This window comes from Patagioenas fasciata, chromosome W, assembly GCF_037038585.1.
Source record: "Patagioenas fasciata isolate bPatFas1 chromosome W, bPatFas1.hap1, whole genome shotgun sequence".
Taxonomy (NCBI): domain Eukaryota; kingdom Metazoa; phylum Chordata; class Aves; order Columbiformes; family Columbidae; genus Patagioenas; species Patagioenas fasciata.
In genome coordinates, this window is record NC_092559.1 from 49,845,273 (window position 1) to 49,865,653 (window position 20,381).

General features: G+C 43.7%; 1 pseudogene; it reads right to left on the minus strand.

The window, feature by feature from the left end:
- Positions 1–5,462: 5,462 nt before the first annotated feature.
- On the minus strand, positions 5,463–19,761 carry LOC139826308 (homeobox protein orthopedia-like; annotated as a pseudogene).
- Positions 19,762–20,381: the final 620 nt, after the last annotated feature.

Consider the following 20,381-nt stretch of genomic DNA (forward strand, 5'->3'; position numbering starts at 1 on the left):
TCCTTTGCGACACCTGGACTGTGATAAGAGGCAGGAAGCTTGACATGCTTCCAGTACAAATCCAAAGCATAGCCCCATACTAGCTACTATGAAGAAAATTAACAATATCCCAACCAAAACCAGCACACCTGTACACAGCATCCTCAAACAGCAGTACTACCTGAGCACATGGTATGATAATCCAGCAGTAGCATCAGCAGCCAGGGCAAGCAGAACTAGCAAGATCTAGCATAAACATGGACTAAGAAAGAAAAAGAGTCACCTGGAAGCTTGTCCCTTTTCAATGAGCAAGTTCCACCTAAGGCATCCCCCGATGCTGCTCACTTCTCAGCCCCTCAGCACTTTACACCGCACTGCTCCGGGAGGCCAGGCCGCACCTCCGGCCCGGCCTCCACTGGCAATGCGGGGCCCAGGCTGCCCACTCACAGCCGTTCCCCCGCCTCCTCCCAGGCCACTGCGCACCACACCACAGCGCAAACACAGGGAACAGTCTGGAAACATCCCTTCTGGCTCCCTGCTACCCTGAGGGGCCACTCACAGGTGAGAGCCACTAGACTCTGCCCTGTGGTCCCACCACACACCTTTGCATGCTCTGGGATCAAACCTGGAACCCAGCCAGTTCTGGAGTGCTGGCCCCCTGGCTAACTTTTCCCTATCTCAGGAGAGAATGTCACCCTCATAGACAGTGTATTAAGCATACCCTGCATTTTCCCTCTCAACCTTCGAAGGAGGGTAAGGATCTCTGCAAAACAGTTGTGTAATATCACATGGGAAATCCTGCACAAACGTCTCTGGATTCTTTCCTCACTCCTCTGGCAGGTTTCAAAACTTGTAAAAGCGTGATTTTAGCTCTGAAAAATGTTTTAAGCATAAACGGTGATGAATGATGCAGTGTAAAATGAAGCAGAGCTTTTGAGCCTCAAAGATGGTCTTAAGAGAAGCTGAAGTAGGCACAATTTATTGGCAAGAGAGATGACCTCCCACCCATAGCATTGTAAAACATCCCAGGTGGAAGACAAAGACAGACTTATCTGTGCATGAGCCCTGGCTGTGAGGAGTGTGAAAAGAGAGACACCCTCCTGCTGTTTTTCTCTGAGGAGTAGATATAAATCTCCCATAGGGCTTTATGTGGCTATAAATGCAACCTCTGGGCACTACTCAAATAAAAGAATGACAGTAATCAAAGACAGTCCCCTACCACGTCCCGGGCATGACCAGTCCCTCTGGTTCTCGTGACTATTCTTGATGTAATGAGGTGAAAAATTAAAACTGTCCCTACTCCCCCCCTCCACCACCCCCCTGTAGGAGCCCTAGGTCTTTTGGGGAAAATTCTGCTTCTCTGAGTTAAGCCATGACTGTCAGCTGTCTTGCCCAGAGATTTTGGGGTACATTGTTGTAGGAGTCGGTCCAAAGAACAGTATCTGCCTGAACATCGCCATCAAGAACAGATGGACAATGACTTGGAGAGAGGCCTGAGGAGAAGAATTGGGTTGCATGGGTCTCTCCGACCTGGGGACAATAGCTGCTGTCCAGAAGATGGATTTTCACCTGCTGCTTCAGCCAAACTTGCCCCCCACCTCCTCCCTGTTACTAAGGCCAACGAAGAAGAGCATGCGCAGAGGCTTGCTGAGGGTCTTGAGGTCACCCAACGGACAAGAAAGAGACCCCTGAATGCAAGGCCACACAGGCGCAGACGGGTTCTGGCAGATGAAGCAGAGATTCTTCGAACCTGCGCAGTTAAGCCTGGATTGCAAAACAAAAGCGGAGATTGGCCTCAAACTATAGGAGTGAGGGGGAGTGAAGAAGCCTAAAAGATGGTTCCCGACTGGACATCATTGAGATCTCCTCACTAAAGGATCACGGATCACAACAGAGGACTGACAGGACACTGTTTGGGACCTGGGACAGTAGGGACACCTTTGGATCTGTGGTGGTAATCAACCCTCTTTCCCCCTTTTCTTTTTCTTTCCCTTTTTCTCTACTTTCTCTATCACATGCCTCTTTATGGGCAAAATAATAAAGTAACACCGTTTGATTGAATTATAACCCCTTGGCATTTTGGTTGCCTTAATTTTGCGCTTTGAGATCAAGGTAAATGAATCATCACGAGTTCATCACCAAATGGACCGTGACAATTGCATATGTTCATAAAGTCAAACTGGCTTTCAGGCCCTGGCTGTTACCTATGACTGCATGAGCCGATGTGGTACAAGCTGTGATCAAACATTTTAATGCAGTCTGTATGTGGCCCTTTATTTTAGAAAAGGGAGTTTACAAAATGGGGGAAAGCTTTCTAGCAGAACAATTTTGAGCACTGATCTGCACACATGCATCTGCTGAACTCATAGACAGGTCAGTATGGGCTTTAAAGGCTGCAAGATCAGGGTCTTTGCTTCTTTGTCCCTTTTGTCCAAGCTGTAACTCTGTTACAGCTATCAAGTAGTTGAGATAGATCTGTGATATTACAGGATACTAATTTCTGAGGATTTATCTTCCTTTTCCTTTTGCAGTGTTTAGATTTTTCCTATGTTTATAGCACACATGAGGGAAAAACTAAAATTTCTTTGCTCTCCCTTTTGTCTTTATGCCAAAAGGCTAAATAGGATATGCTTTCCACACCAATCAGTCTGAACTCAGCCTTAACGGCAGGCAGGAGGTGGTCATCTCTGTGTCAGGGCTTGCTTAAAAAAAAAAAAAAAGGATCTTGATTCCAGCATTGGAAATTAAGAGGAATTTGCTATTAGTTCTCATATTAATAATTTAGAAAATACATGCCAAATCACTTGTATTCTCTCTGAAAACAGCTGCAAACTATATTAGGTGTTAGGGTGAATGGATGAATTTCAGATGAGATATTTAAACTGAATTATTAGGGTAGTCTGTGTTACAAAATTACTAATAAACATTGCTTCTGGCTCAATTTAGCCTGAACTCAGTGAATCCAGCCAGTGGTGAGAAATCAAAAACTACAAAATACCCGAGGAATTAATCTAACTAATCAAGAAACCCTGTGGAAGTAGATGCCAGTATTAATGAGCCAGTGGTTTCACCATGCCATGCTGTTACTTCTTCATATAAATGCCCTCAGATGAGATTACTTCTGTCATGAAAAGGAAAAAAGGAAGGTTACATACTTTCAACTGACAGGTTAACTGCCATACTTCCTTTACTGCAAGATACATTTTCATGTGCAGAGATTTTCATTCTAAAAAATGAAAATGTAAAGACCACAACACAAATTAAACCACATTTTCATTTCTAGGAGCAGGGATCATTGCTGCTAGTACAATAATATAAGCTGTTCTGCAATGTTATCTGATCCCTTGCCTTGCACAAACTTTCTTCCAATGTTAGTAATTGCTTGGTGAATGCAATCTTCAGCAGTGGGTAAGAGCAGATTTTGCCTTCCAGGGGGATTTGAGGGGAGGAAGAGAAGAGAGAGTCAAAGCATTTCATCAAGAGAGCAAATGAAAGGTTCAGTGACATTGTCATTATGTATATTCCTTAGACATTAGAGGTGATGTTGTGTTTAGAGGGAAGTAAATCTATGTGGATATGTGCTGGTGTGGAAATGAACTGATATATACAAATATAAATAGTCTATTTACAAGCTGGGTGGAATTGCTCAAAGTTAAACCGTACCTTAACGTAAGCAAAGAAGCCCAGCTTGTCACAGTCCCAGTGCCTGGTGTTAGCTACTTAGTAATAGGCTGATTGTTATTCAGCATAAATGTTCCTTCTCAATTTATATGGAATTCATTCAGTTATTTTGATCACTTTATGTGAATGAAGCAAAGCTGTTCCTGTTGTTAGGTAGAACTAGTCAGTGCTGTTTAATTTTTATATTTTAATATCAGAGAGGGTGAGATTTTGTAATAAAATAATTCACATACGACCTGTAACATGTTTGAGTGAAACCTGCAGTCCCCTTCCTTTCCTCCATGCTAAATTCATAAGTGTCTGATACCTGTATTTCTGATTATTAACCTGTATTTTTGATTATTAAGATATTATAGGACATGTACATCTTAGAAAAATGATTGCTAGGGCCTTTGTGACCTTAAAGCTAACCATGAAGTTTTATTTCCCAATGTGAGCAGACCATGTACTAGAGATTTATGACATATTCTTTAGGAACAGGATGTTAAAGTAATAACTAATTCGAGAAAACATAGGTATTGCTCAAAGAATAGCTTAAGTAGGTATCTACTGCACTTGCTCGAAGAGCTGCCAACGTGAAGAGGTCAGTTGGTAGACGTGATGAAGATGAGAAAAGACCCTTGAAGAGGAAAATCACAACCACCGATTAGGCTGCAATACCAGATAAAGGACGCTAGATGGCAGCAAAGACCATGAAATAACTGATTTCACGTTCATGTAATAATTTCTTAGTATAGGTGTATTATATGTTAAAAATTTCCAAGAATTGTAATGAATATGTCATTTTTCTGTCAATATAAGCAAAGCAAGAATGATCAGTCGTTGGTGCACTGCACCATACGCACCCCATGTGCCCACATCTTTGAGGGCTGATGTAAACTGATCATGAATTTTAAACTCTGAGACAAGCCCGGATGCAGAGAGGCAATTGCTTGGCTCAAGACCAGGCTGGGGAGTAGAGGGAGGGTTGGAAGGAGGGACAGGGCATGGTGCCTTCTTACCCCAGGTGTTACTCATGGTTTCAATTATGGTATGGGCCCTGTCTTGCCTGGCCTGTCCTACTTCAGGATGAGCATCCAGAGTTGTTTTTGGCACCTGGACTAGCAGGCTCAGGCAGAAGGGTGCAGGACTGCTTCCTCAGGTGACCCCCCCTCAGCATGAAATCGAAGATGCAAAAAAGGGAAGTTCTCTTGCCTTTTTTTTTTTCTGTTTTGCCTTTTTAAAATGTGTTTTACTTTTACAAAAAGAAAAATTAGTCTTTTTTTTTTTTTCCTTTCTACCTTAGAAATGCTTTATCAAAATGGATTTTATTCCTTCTGAGGTCTTTGTACCGCTCCATGAATCCACCCAGTCACCACCCGATGGCGCCCTTGGACCAAGCATTGTCTGACCCCTGCCCTCACTGCAGAAGAGGGCTGGTGGCAGATCATTGCTCTTAAATTAACAAAACAAAACAAACAAAAATCAACTGACCAAAAAAAAATACGGTGTTTCTTTGCAAAGCCAGTCAGATATCTGGTGGGTGGACCGGGTTTTGATGAGGGAGGGAGGCAGGGCCGGGCTTGGGGAGACTTTGAGGCATGGCATGTCCACTGGGGAGAGGTGGCTGACAGGTGGACAAGGCTGGGTCACAGAGGGCAGAAGGGGTGTGTGCGGTGGCTAAGGGGTGGAGAGGTGTTTCTTGGCCCACAAACCAGTCGGTGTCTGATTTCAGATCCTGAGTTGACTCCCTAGTAAGTCAGGTGAGGGGAAAGTACAGGGTGGGCCACGCTGGAGCACAGGGCAAGGGAAGGCAGGGGCCATTAGGTAAAGCTTATGGACCCTGCGTACTCTAGTGCTTTGCGGTGGTGGGAGACAATGCTGGTTCCCTGCCACACGTCACTGCTATGCAGGGAGCTTCAGAGTTGTGGCAAGCCCGTCACGTTACGTCACTGCTATGCAGGGAGCTTCACAGTTGTGGCAAGCCCGTCACGTTACTGGGGCTGGGCAGGAAGGTGAGCACCTTGCTGGGGAAGATGGGCTGGTAGAGGTGTGACTGCAGCCTGCCACTGTTGGAGCCTGCCAGGTTGTTGGAAAGGCCCACGAGTTGGGCGGCAACCCGGCCACCAGGCTGGACTGGGAGAGAGACTGCGCCATGGCCTGCTGCCTGGCTAGTGCCAGCGGCAGCTGCGACACACCCACCATGGTGGCGGTGGCCCATTGCGTGTCATTGTCATGGAAGGAGCAGAGACTGTTGCCCATGGCAGCAGCCAAGGGGAACTGAGGCAGCCCTGACATTGGCAACAGTGTGCCCAGGATGCAGAAGACGTTGGCTGTTTTCTTGCATTTCTTCCACTTGGCCTGTCAGTTCTCAAACCAGACTTGTGGGTGGTGGGCAGTGACACACACAGTTAGCGACACCCATACTGCAGACAGGCCTGGCAGGGCAGCTGTAGGGGGTGTTGCAGGAGCAGGTCCCCTGGCAGGGCCCGGCCGGGGCCCATGGCTGCCCACCCCTCCTATCACTCTGTTTTCAGGTGTAAAAATAAAATAGATTGTTTCATGGTATCTGACCTCGTTTGTGTCTTAATCTCACTCTTAGGATCATTTTGAAACCTTCCCGAGCCCAAAATCCGACTGGGCCCCCACAACTTGAAATCCAGATTAGCACAATGCTCGGACCTGCTGGAGTTTGTCGTTTAATGCTATGTACCTAAACTGAGAAATACGGGCTTCCATTAGCAGGAATGAACTGCCGTTAAGGAACTAAATGGTATATGGATAACTGAAAAATCACGTTCAATTATGGTTTAGGGTTAATAATTAAATCGTGACTACAAAATCTTTTATGTTTCATGATTTACTGGTGGTGTAAAGAATCTCCATCAGATCTGATCACCTCAGTTTGTAACTATGCTGCATATGCTTTTAAAATGTGAATGTTTCCAGTTGAAAACTAGCGCATGACAGATTAAAACATGGGGAAAAGCTGGAGGAGATTTTGAAAATACATACATGTCAAGTCTAGAAATATATTAACTGCGAGAATTTGGCAACTTTGGACTCCTTTTAAAATGCAACTAACCCCTGAAAATGATTAATACAACAATGAGAATCTAATAGAGGTTGTAATCTAAAAATCTACCTTGATGATATCTGCCATTACAGTAATATAGACACACTGTAAATGTATTTTTAAATATATAGTCCATTTAATCCCCCATCTATAAATGGGTTAGAAACAGAGAGAGAAGAGGAGAGAGAGAGAGAGAGAAGGGGAGAGAATATAACTTCTAATTTTTTTTAGGAGCCAAAGCTTTATGAAGATCTCGTTGGAATCCAATGGATAATTAATGTGAAGATTTGGTAGGAAATCTGGAGAGCTGTATTAAAGTCCAGATCTCAGGTTTATTTCGATCAGCCAGCCATGAACACTGGGCCAAATTTATTACACTTTAATAGTTCTGGGAGAGGAGGAAAATTCAATTTCTCATTCCATTAGAAAACTAGAAAATACTCTCAGCTTGTTCCCTATTAAGATGTGGCAGGTGATGGGACCATTGTGGAGGACACAGTCAATGGTGCCACTTTCTACTCGGGCACAATGAAAATTGATGTTTACTACTTCCAACATGATTAACACTGTTTTTTAATTCAAAAATTATGCAATTAAGATTATTAATTTAGTGCAAACAAAGCTTCCACCAAAAAGGGAGTCCAGTGAAGTCTATGTTAAATGATACAGCACCAATGGCTTTTTTTTTTTCCCGCTATCCAGTTGACTTACACAAAACATTGTAAATACTGCATTCGAAGAGATGCAAGAATGGTTTTGTTTGCAGCTCAGATGTGCAGGGGTTTCGGCAGCGAATGAACAAGGAGACAAAGGAGCTGGTCAACCAGTCTCTTGGGAAGTTTTGATGCTTTTATATTTTTTCCTCCTCCCTGGCCAGATCTTTGGCTACCCTGATTCAGTTCAACTTTTGAGGCGTTGAGCTATCGCAATGAACCTGGGGGACCCAGGAATGGCCACTAAGAGCAGGGAGAGAGACCCAGAACTGAGTCACAATTTAGCTGGAGAGACTGAGAGTGAAAGAAAGAGGTGGGGTGGGAGTTTCGTCTTGTTTTTTTATTTTCTGGTTGGATGGGGAACAGCAATGATGGCTCATTTGCTTTGCTTTTTTCCTTTGAAAATTATCTGTGCACAGCTCCAGGGCAGTAGGGGAAGCCCTGGGGGTGAAAGTTCCCGAAAGGTGCCCCCCAGTCGGTTGCCAGGCACCAGGATCCACGGAGTGGAGCTTGCGAAGCTGCCGGCGGCACAGTGTGCGGCTGGACTGGGCTCCTGTCAGTGGGAGCCATGGGTCATGCAGCCTTTTGCGGCTGTGGCAGTTCTGACCCTACCTGGGTGCAGGCGCCGCAGCTCCGCACCAGAGTTATGGGAGTGGTCCAGGGTCGGCCGGGGGCTTTTGGGGTTCAGTTTTAGCTGTAGCCACTGGGTTATCAGGGTGCTGTAGGTGCCTGCAGCTGGCTTCTGCCGGGCATACTGTGGGCAGAGTCACATGGCATGCGTTTGTATATATTCTGTGTTTTTGTATGCTTCAGTTCGATAAAAAAATGTGTAATAGTCAATATGCAAACACAGAGTAATAATAACGGGATGAAATCAAAGGATTATCAGTCTCTGTTAGTAACTGTTGAATAACAGTGTTGTGGTGTGATTGATAGCACCCTTCTTTTTATGACTTTTCTATATCCTTGATTTTGATAGCAGTATAAACAAAGTAAATTATTTCTTCCAAGACTTCAGACCATAATCGTCTTTAGGGAAGGGGGGAAATCAGAGAAGGAAGTCTGCGGGAGAGAAAAGAGTGAGCAGGGCTGACATTTAAGCATGTCAGTAAGAAAATGACAATGGGGATCTATACCCTAATCACATTCAGCTTCCACACACTCTTGTTTTTCAGTGTCTGAATTCATCTGGGCAGTGTTGGAGATGTATTTACAAGGATTTTATTCCCTGAAATCTTTTCATTTCCCAATGTAGACAGAAAAGTGTGAGTCAAGTCCGTTCCCTGTTATAATTTATGGTATTCCCCACATGATTATAGGAACTGAAGTTCCTAACAAGGAAAGGCAAAATGGCCCAAAATCTTCAGAGTGACAAGGGCATCTTCAGAAATCACTTCAGAGCAAAGTAAAAGGATTTTCCATGATGGATCCAGTGATTTTTACTCAACAAATAGCTTTTAGATTTTTTCACACACGTAGAACTGGAACAAAGGGACCTGCCAGAGAATATATTGGTTGCCTCTAATAACATTTACTTAGATAGCTTACTTCTCATAAAAAATAGAGATTGAATTTCATACAGGAGCACCTGCCAAGGGGCTAGGCACTGGGAGATCATCTCCCCCCACACTTTCTCTTTCCGGTGAACCTGATCCTGGGATCCTAGCTGGGGTCGGGTCTCCCCTCTGTTCCGTACCTCCTGCCCACACTGGCCAATCTGCTTGAGTAAGGACTATGGGTTCAGGGTGTGTCATGTTTGAAGCAATATAAGCCTAATTCCCCAATGCTGTGACCCTGGGAAAAAAGGGTAGAGAACTTTCCGACTTTTAAGCTAAATTCAAGCCTTGATTGAATGAGGCTGTAATATAATAAATTATACTCTGATTTAGGAACAGAGCCTTCTTTTATCAGAATAATTATATTTGGAGTGAGAAACACGATAAAATAAGGTTAAACTGCTAAGTCAGTAGGGTGAATTGATGTAAATGGCTGAAAAAGTTTGTAATTTGATATTTATGTATTTATTGAACATCCATCCAGTTAAGGGGGCTGCTGTATGAAGAGCACAGTAATTACTTTTGCACTTAGCACATGCTCCCAGAGTTTATCAAATGTAACTTTTGTTTGCCTAGCTTGTTCTCGCTGTTTTTTTGTTTGTTTGTTTTATTCCCCAGACAGTAGTCCTGAAACAACGGATATTATTATTCACATTCCCGCTCCTCAGTGCTGTATTGTAACATTATTCACTTTAATGAAAAGTGTCTCCCTCAATAATTAACAACCTCACATTTCATCAAACAAGAAAACAGGGAAAAGAATCAATTCATTGTAAATTACAGCTATGCTTCTGAGAGTTACTTGCTTACAGAAAACAAATCAAGTGACTTAGGTTACTGTTTGCTTTTCCACATCAGTATAGCGTAAACACAAATGACAAATCAAACTATAACCTTTCATTAAGTGTAATTTGGAGTTAAGACATAGGAAAAAAAAATAAACACGTTTTTATTTTAATCAACCCACTCGAAAATATTACTTATTTGGAAATTAAGGACAAGGCTGCTAGCAGCTAGAGATCCAAATTTATTCATTCTAATCAGAGCTAAATATGATGATCATCACTGCTTTATGACATTAGGCTGCATGCAGCATTCTGTAGCTGTAATAAATATACTTATCTGAAAGCAACTTTATGAAGGTTAAATGCATCTGAGGCAAGAATGATTGCAGCTGATCAGAAACACACCCATGAGATGTTCTGAAAATAGCCTTTCTGAACACAGCAGGGAAAGCTCAAATCTCTTGTCATCTATTCCCAAATACATTTACGAACATCATTTTCCTGTTTGCTTGTTTATCTAAATATCTGTATCTTACTCCGGCTAAGTCAAAGGCAGCATCTCCAATTGCCTCGTCACTGGCAGAGTGCGGGGAAGCTCTTGACAGTGAAGCAGTTGCTTTAGATTGAAAGGATGGTTTCTATCAATAATTTTCATCTGAACTATGACAACCAGTCTTTTATGGATAAAAAAGCTATTTTAACATAAGGTATGTCTGATACACACACACACACACACACACTCTCCCCCATTCAAATGCTAACTTTTTATATGCAAAAGTCACCTCCTTCTCTTCTCTAGCTTTGTGTGTGTGTATGTATGTATAGTCTCTCTCCTTTTTAACACGGTAGTTTTAATCTATTCAATTACATAGGTGGTACATAGTAATAAGAAATATACATATTTTCTTTGCATGTGTTCACTGCTTTTCTGATTTCTATTTACTCAAGATAAATATATCAGTTACTCAATTAGGTGACAAGTCTAGTAAACGGAATTAAAAAAAACCATCTCATCCTTATCTCTTCCTATAAATAGATGTAGTGCTAATAAGACTGCATCAAACTTATCTTGACCAATCTCATTGACTTTTATGAGGACATAACAAGATGGATGGATGATGGCAGAGCGGTGGACATGGTCTACCTTGACTTGAGTAAGGCATTTGACACAGTCTCTCACAGCATCCTCACAGCTAAATTGAGGGAGTGCAGTCTGGATGATTGGGTAGTAAGGTGGACTGCGAACTGGCTGAAGGGAAGAAGCCAGAGAGTCGTGGTCAATGGGGCAGAGTCTAGTTGGAGGTCTGTATCTAGTGGAGTGCCTCAAGGGTCAGTACTGGGGTCTATATTATTCAATATATTCATCAATTAATTTGGATGAGGGAATAGAGCATGCTACCAGAAAGTTTGCTGATGACACCAAGCTGGGAGGAGTGGCTGACACGCCAGAAGGCTGTGCTGCCATCCAACGAGACCTGGACAGGTTGGAGAGTTGGGCAGGGAAAAATTTAATGAAATATAACAAGGGCAAGTGTAGAGTCTTCCATCTGGGTAGGAACAACCCCAGGTTCCAGTATAAGTTGGGGAACGACCTATTAGAGAGCAGTGTAGGGGAAAGGGACCTGGGGGTCCTGATGGACAGCAGGATGACCATGAGCCAGCACTGTGCCCTTGTGGCCAGAAAGGCCAATGGCATCCTGGGGTGTATTAGAAGGGGTGTGGTTGGTAGGTTGAGAGAGGTTCTCCTTCCCTTCTACTCTGCCCTGGTGAGACCACACCTGGAATATTGTGTCCAGTTCTGGGCCCCTCAGTTCAAGAAGGACAGGGAACTGCTGGAGAGAGTCCAGCGCAGGGCAACAAAGATGATTAAGGGAGTGGAGCATCTCCCTTATGAGGAAAGGCTGAGGGAGCTGGGGCTCTTTATCTTGGAGGAGACTGAGGGGTGACCTCATTAATGTTTACAGATATATAAAGGGTGAGTGTCACGAGGATGGAGCCAGGCTTTTCTCGGTGACAACCAATGATAGGACAAGGGGTAATGGGTACAAGCTGGAACACAAAAGGTTCCACTTAAATTTGAGAACAAACTTCTTCTCATTGAGGGTGACAGACCACTGAAACAGGCTGCCCAGGGAGGTTGTGGAGTCTCCTACTCTGGAGGCATTCAAGACCTGCCTGGATGCCTTCCATCATTTAGGTGTTCCTGCTCTGGCAGGGGGATTGGACTAGATGATCTTTCGGGGTCCCTTCCAATCCCTAACATTCTGTGATTCTGTGATTTTGTGATTATCTGGCAAATAAATAGGAAAAAAAAAAAACAAATTCACCTCCAACAACTTAATGTGGTGTATCTAAGTGGAAAGTAGATATTTTCACACATTCTGAAGGTGAGTGACTATTAATAAAATCACAAGAAAAAAACATGTAATTCTGTACACATTTTCAGAGCTCAGTCATCTCTCACCTGCGCCATTACTTAATATTCTCCAGTCGTCCCAACCTTTTCTGTTAAAAAACAGTTCCAGAAATATGGCAGTCACTCAGTCTGGGACCTTTAGAATCATAGAATGTCCTGAGTTGGAAGGCACCCACAAAGATCAAGTCCAACTCCTGTCCCTGCATATGACAACTCCACAATTCACACCATGTGTCTGAGGGCATTGTCCAGTCTCTTCTTGAATACTGTCAGGTTTCTTGAATGCTGTCAGGCTTAGGACCATGACTACCTCCCTGGGGAGCCTGTTCCAGTGCTTCACCACTCTCTGAGGGAAAAACTTTTTCCTAATATCCAACCTAAACCTCCTCTGGCACATCTTCCTGCCATTCCCTTGGGTTCTGTTGTTGGTCACCAGAGAGAAGAGATCAGCGCCTACCCTTCCTCTTCCCCTTGAGGAAGCTGTAGACCATGATGAAGTCTTCCCCCAGTCTCCTTTTGTCCAGGCTGAACAGACCTAGTAAGGTTAGCCACTCCTCATATGGCTTCCCCTCTGAACTCTTCACCAAATTTGTGGCCCTCTTCTGCACTCTCTCCACTAGCTTTATATATTTTTTATACTGTGGTGCCCAGAACTGCACACAAGTACTCCAGGTGAGGTCACACCAGTGCAGAATGGAGCAGGAGAATCAGATCCTTCAAACTTTAGATCCACTTCTCTTTATTACTGGGATGGAGGTGGTGGGTATGGTGCAATTCTAGAGGTAATGTAGCTTATTTTACAAGGACGATTTTTGTTTACTTATTTTTTCCCCCTCCCTCTCCCCTTCCCCATGTCCCTAAGAACCTCGTCTAAATGCCTTTTAAACACCTCCAGGGATGGTGACTCTACCACTTCCCTGGGCAGCCTGTTCCAATGCCTGACAACTCTTTCCGTGAATAATTTTTTCCTAATATCCAATCTAAACCTCCCCTGGCTCAACTTGAGGCCATTTCCTCTTGTCCTATCACTTGCTACTTGGGAGAAGAGACCAACATCCTCCATGCTACAATCTCCTTTCAGGTAGTTGTAGACAGTGATAAGGTCTCCCCTCAGCCTCCTTTTCTCCAGGCTAAACAACCCCAGCTCCCTCAACCACTCCTCATAAGACTTGTGCTCCAGGGCCCCTCACCAGCTTTGTTGCCCTCCTCTGCACTCTCTCTAGTACCTCAATGTCCTTCTTATGGTGAGGGGCCCAAAACTGAACACAGGATTCAAGGTGGGGCCTCACCAGTGCCGAGTACAGTGGCACAATCACTTCTCTAGTCCTGCTGACCACACGATTCCTGATACAAGCCAGGATGTTGTTGGCCTTTTTGGTCACCTGGGTACACCGCTGGCTCATGTTCAGCTGGCTGTCATTCAACACCCCCAGATCCCTTTCTGCCAGGCATCTTTCCAGCCACTCTTCCCCGAACCTGTAGCGTTGCCTGGGGTTGTTGTGACCCAAGTGCAAGACCCGGCCTTGTTAAACCTCATACAACTGGCCTCAACCCAACGATCTAGGCAGTCCATATCCCTCTGTATGGTCTTCCTACCCTCCAGATGATCAACATTCCCACCCAACTTGGTGTCATCTGCAAACTTACTAAGGGTGCACTCAATCCCCTCATCCAGATCATTGATAAAGAGATTAAACAGAACTGGACCCAATACTGAGCCCTGGGGAACACCACTCGTGACCGGCCGCCAACTGGATTTGGCTCCGTTCACCACAACTGTTTGGGCCCAGCCATCCAGCCAGTTCTTTATCCATTGAAGAGTACCCCCATCCAGGCCATGAGTTGCCAGCTTCTCCAGGAGAATGCTGTGGGATATGGTGTCAAAGGCTTTACTGAAGCCTAAGTACACAACATCCATGGCCTTTCCCTCATCTTGTTGCGAAATGTCAGTATGGAAAAAAGTCTAACTAAAAGAACTCCTGAACGGAATTCCACCAAAATGGAGCAGAAACCAGAACAAATCTCCATCTCTGTCCTCCTTTCTGTCCCCCTGCTAGCTGGAGAATCCATCTCTCCTTAAATTTGAAGCATGACACTAGTGGCATAGAATATTCTCATTAATGAGTCCGGAAGTTAGTCAAGGTCTGCCCCATTTATGCCCCCCTTCCTAGCTGCCTCACACATGTGGGCAGAGAGCTCAGAAAAGGCCTTGTCTCCCAGACAACAACTCATAACAGCAAGCTCTTACATTCTCTTTTGTGGCAAGATGCAAACCCCCCTCTCTCCCCCTCCCTCCTTCAGTATGGAAGGAGTAGGTACATCTCCCTCTCTCTCTGCCGTTTGAGGTTAACAGCTTCTTTTGTTTGGCCCCAGAGCACCCTGGCCAGGGCCATTAGGAGAAGGGAGTGCCGAGGCGCCAGTAAGCCGCTGGGCACCTGCAGCCAGTGTGGGGGATGTTCGGAGGCTTCAGGGGCACCCCACAGCCAGGATGGCGGTGAAGAGAAGCTTCTGGAATGCCTACAGTCAGATCTGATCAGCCAATATAAAAAACAGGACTCTCGTCAAGACTCCGCCCATTGTCGCGGGTCTCTTGGAGCATGAGCAAGATGCTGCCGCCGAGAGCCCCCCCTCCCCAGGATGGAGACTCCGCTTGCCTTGCTGCCACGTGTGTGAGTAAAACTTCTCACAGGATTGCGAGTATATTTATACTTTCCGTGCACATTTGCACGTGTAACTTTCCATGCTCAATATGAGCACGTGTAAAATTAATCCTCGCATAATCGCAGGTGTATTTCCCTCCCATGTTTCCACATAAACACGTGTAACTTTCCATGTACATTTGCATGCGTACTTTCCGTGCTCAATACGAGTATGTATATAAATTATTTCCTCGCACAATTGCGAGTGTATTTTCCTCCCGTGCTTCCACATAAGCACATGTAACTTTCCATGCACATTTGCACGCGTACTTTCCATGCACATTTGCACGTGTAACTTTCCGTGCTCAATACGAGCATGTGTATAAATTATTTCCTCGCACAATCGCGAGTGTATTTTCCTCCCGCGCTTCCACATAAGCACGTGTAATATTCCATGCACATTTGTATGTGTAAGTAAATTAACACTCGCAGGATTGCGAGTGTATTATAAATTTACCCTCGCAGAATCGCGAGTGTACTAACTTTCTGTACTCACTACGAATACATGTATCTCTTTAAAAATAATCCCTGTTATAGATGATTACAATAAATAGCACGCACTCGTCAGAATAATTTGCTTAGAATTTATTACAGCAAGCGGCAAGCGGGTAAAACAGCGCTTGGCGACCGGGGAGTCTGTGCTCCACCACAGCGTGCCTTTCCAGTAGCAGCAAGCTTGGTTAAATGTGGTAAAGGATTACATATTCATGGTTATTCCAGAAACGTCTATACATATTCATAACTTTTCCTCAAAAAGGCCGTTCTTTTTAAAATGAGTTCCAAGGAATTATATCTATAGTCTTCAGCTTTGGCTCTTTTCTGTTGTGCCTGCGCAGTGCCTCTGGGTGGTCACGGACGGAGGTCTTTTGAATGAAGGCTGCGATCTATTTTGTCGTGCATTTCTTATCTTTGGCCTAGCATGATGAGTTTGGCCAAGGCTCCAACGGCTTGAGTTGGTTTTCCTTCCGCTTTGTGCTGAAGACCCCCGTTATCCCGTTCACACGAGGATGCAACTGGGCCCTTATCTCTGTCAGTCTCTTCCTGAACGTTCTGCAGGGTGCACTAAATTAGGCTTTTACACATATCTGTGGAACAAGTTTTTTTTTACAAAGACTACATGCAGGTTGCATTGTTTAATGGCAGTATGTACTAATATCATGTTATATGCTCAGGTTTCACAGCCACTGATAACATATCCATTTAGACCGGTTTGATTAACAAATATATTGTTAAGTCTATTAAAATCCCCCCTTTTTGTTTTTACCATTTTGTTTATCAAACCAGGCAACCAATTCTCGGGCTAAAGAGAGGATGAGAGAAGTTTCCTTTTCGGCACTTCCATCTTTCTCTAGATGTTCATACTGCCTTTTCAATACCATCAGATGGGCTGCTTCTAATCTATTCTTTACTAGTCCAATAATTTTGTTTAAAATACAGGGCCTAAAGTTAAAATCAGTATTAATATAACTAGAGGTCCTGCTATGGTTGACAACAGCGTGGTTAGCCAAGGAGAGTGAGTAAACCAAGATTCATACCAATTTCGTTGTGCTTCTCTCTTCCTTTTTCGCCTTTCCAAACCTTCTCTCAATGTGGCCATAGTATTTCTAACCACTCCTGTATGATCTGCATAGAAGCAACACTCTTCTCCTAAGGCAGCACACAATCCTCCCTGCTGTAAGAAGAGGAGATCCATTCCTCTCCTATTTTGTAATAGCACCTCCAACAGTGAGGTTAAGGATTTTTCTAGGGCTGTTATCGATTTCTCTATCCTCTCAAGGTCTTCATCTACAGCAGCTCTCAAGGAACTAAATCCTTGCTTCTGTTGGATAAGAGAAGTTATTCCTGTTCCTGCCCCTACTGCTCCAATACCTAGTAATGTGGCTATAGTAATGGTGGTTATGGGTTCCCTTTTCACCAGATGATGTGCTTCACTATCCCAATAATCATATATTACAGTTTCTTGATGATATAACACTCTGGGAATAATAATCACTTGAATACAATATTCTTTGGAAGCACTGAATGTGTCTAGGGATACACATGGGGTGAGTCCTGTCTTAGAACATATCCATCTAGCTCCTTCCGGAGGGATAATCCATTTCTCATCAATCTTATTGATATGGGGTTCTATGGTGCTGCATAGTTTTTGTTTAGATGCTGGTACCGAGCCAATGCAAATCCCTGTTCCTGTTATATGTTGCATAGTTATTCCTTTCTTCCTATTTCCCCAGGAGCATTGCAAAGGCACAATTTCATTACTTAGGCTGTAGGTATTATTAACTCCAATAGCTCCATAAAAAGGTGGATTTACATCATAGCAAAACCAGCATCCTGCAGTCATATTTGGCTTAGTATGATTCAGGGTTTGGTAGGTAGCTTGTATTATATCCCATAGGGGTTTCATTTGACTCCCTTCCTTTGGGGTTTCTTCTGTATTACTAATTGGAGGTGCAATTTTGGGTCCTTTAATTACTGTGTTGGGTCCTATAGCTTGTACAGGTGCTACAGTTTCTTTCTTAATAAAGATCAAGCCCCCTCAATCAGTATTAGGTTCCCAATATCTCATCCCCCATGTTTTCCCAATTTGCCACGCGGTATCAGTAGGATTCGTAATATTTATGTAGATATAGTTGCAATTTCCTTCTTGGACTATCCCCCCACTAGAGTCTCGTTTAGGAGGAATACACCCATAAGGCCCCCATCCAACAGATAAAAATTTGTCTTTTCCTCCTCCAGGGTTCCAGTCTGATGCCACCGTCTCGCACCCCCAATAAGTGCAATAATAAGAATTAGGGTACTTACAATAACTTTTCCCAGGGTTAGAACTGGGGCAGAAATAAAAACCTTTTAGGTTGAGACATTGGGCTACTAGTTGACATAGGGTTGACTTAAAACTGGGATTTCCAGATGTTGTCACTTGTTGTATTACCTTTTGATCCTCCCATCTTATTAGACTCCATTTGTGAGGTTGATGAGGACTTTCCTTTCCCTGTACTGCTCTTACTATTACTAATATCAACCCCAGTGTCCAAACCTTTACATGTAATGGTTGGAAAGGTGGTCCAGCTTTGCCTCTATTACGGGCATTCCAAGGGTTTGGGCAATCAATTTGTTTTCTCTTTTTCTTATTCGAATGAGAGGGGAAACCTTGGGGAGGGCTTAATCCAGTTTTACTGGGTCTCACAGACCAACTCAGGAGGTGGTTCAACAACCTCAATCCCCACATCAGTACGTCTCTGCCTCCTCCTCTGCCTACTCTGTTGCTTAGAGCAGCGAGGGTTACCATCTTTTCGGCAGCAGTCGTATTCTTCAGGGGAACCTCCTTTCCGTTTATTTGCTCTTGAATTGTAAGCTTCCTAATTTTTGTACTTCACCTCCCACGTTCCACACCCCACTCCAGTCACTGTCCGTCTGCAAATTATTTAGATTATTTCAGCTCTTATTGGACAGGGTTCGTTGGAATGAAAACAATATCTTTCAGGGTTGATGCCCTTAGCAAAGATGTCCCACCATTCCTCCGAGTTCTTTATAATTTTTCCAATTGCTACTCCTACCTGTAATGCTTGTTCAGTCGGTTTGCTCTCATGAGTATAACATTGGTAACAAATACTGTTGGGAGGACACCCGTAGGGGCAATGAGTCCACCACTTTTCCCTAGAAGCTTACACTTATAACACACAAAAGGGTAACAAATGCAATTATGTTCTCTGCAAAAGACAGTCTCACTCATCCGTTTTCCTCCGGAGGGTGAGTTTCAAGTCTTCGGGATCTCCAGTCACCTCCCAGTGGGAGTTTCGTATAGGTCCTTTAATCCAGCTTGTGTGGGTCCACCCTCTTTTGACAGTCCGGACTGCAGTATCTGTAGTGAGCAAGACAAGAAAAGGCCCCTCCCAACAGGGAGCCAGAGATGATTCCTTCCAAGTTTTAAATAATACTTTATCTCCTGGTTTGATCTTATGAATAGCGATGTCTAGAGGGGGCCTTTGTACTACCAGCCCTTTTTTTCTCAGTTCTTGTCTCCTTTTCATAAGTTTGCTAATATATTCCTGCAAAAGTTTTTCTTCTGTTTTCGGATGTTCGATGGGCATTTCTAGATCATAAGGTATACCGTAAAGCATTTCAAAAGGAGGAATTCCGGTATCTACTCTAGGTTGAGTCCGAATATTCAATAGGGCTATCGGTAGACATTTAACCCAATTGATTTTAGTTTCTATCATCAGCTTGGTCAAGTGTTTTTTGATTTCCCCATTCATTCTTTCTACTCTTCCGGAACTCTGAGGGTGCCATGGAGTATGGTACTCTCACTTGGTTCCCAGGGGATTTAATACCTCAGTGATGATTTTGGATGTGAAATGGGACCCCCAATCTGAATCTATTATGGCTATATTCCCATACCGTGGAACAATATTCTCTAGCAATATCTTTACTACAGTTCTCGCAGTGGCTCGTACCTCTGGGAAGGCTTCTACAAAGTGAGTTAAGTGATCGACTAGTACTAAAAGATATTTATATTTGCCTACTTTCGGGAGTTCAGTGAAGTCAACTTACACCTTTTCAAATGGTCGTTTAGCCAATTCACGCCCTCCTGGTACTTTTTCTCTAATTTGTTGTTTATTTACTTTTTGACAGATTAAGCATTCTCCAACCAATTTCTTAGCTATGTCATATATCCCTATACACATATATTTGGTTCCAAATTGGTACACCAATGCTTGCACTCCCCAGTGGGTTTGCCGGTGAAATTCTCTCATTACTCTCCAAGCTACGCTTTTTGAGATTACTTCCCTTCTGTCGGGAAGTAGCCATTTACCTTCTTGTTTGACAACTCCCAGCTGTTGAAGCTTTCGTTTTTCTTGGTCTGTGAAACTAATTCTCATGTTCGTTTTCACATGAGCTGTTTCTGCTTCACTAATTGTTAATAAGGCAGCTCTTTTTGCCTCTTCATCAGCCAAGTTATTACCCCTTATCTGTGTAGTAATGCCTTTTTGGTGGCTTTTCACATGTACCATGGTAATTCGCTTGGGCCCTCTCAGAGCCTTTAGGGTTTTTCAGATTAATGCCTCATGTATCAGGTCTTTCCCTTGGGAGTTTATTAGCCCTCATTCTTCCCAGATTTTTCCAAAGGTGTGAACCACCCCAAAGGCATACTTAGAATCGGTAAATACAGTCCCTTCTTTATCTTTTAGCAATTGCAGAGCCCTCAGAACTGCATACAATTCACAGGCCTGAGCTGACCAAGTCGGGACCAGGGGACCAGATTCCCTTACTTTTAGGGTCGCTCCATTTATTATAGCATATCCTGATTTCCATTTTCCCTCTATCACTCGAGACGATCCATCTACAAACAGTTTTTCTCCATCTTGTAACTCTTCTTCTTCTAAATCTTCTCTAATTTTAGTTTGATGTTCTATCAACCGAATACAGTCGTGAGCTAAACTTTGACTTGGTTCTCCATATAGAAACTGGGCTGGGTTCTGCAAACTAGTCACTTCAAGTT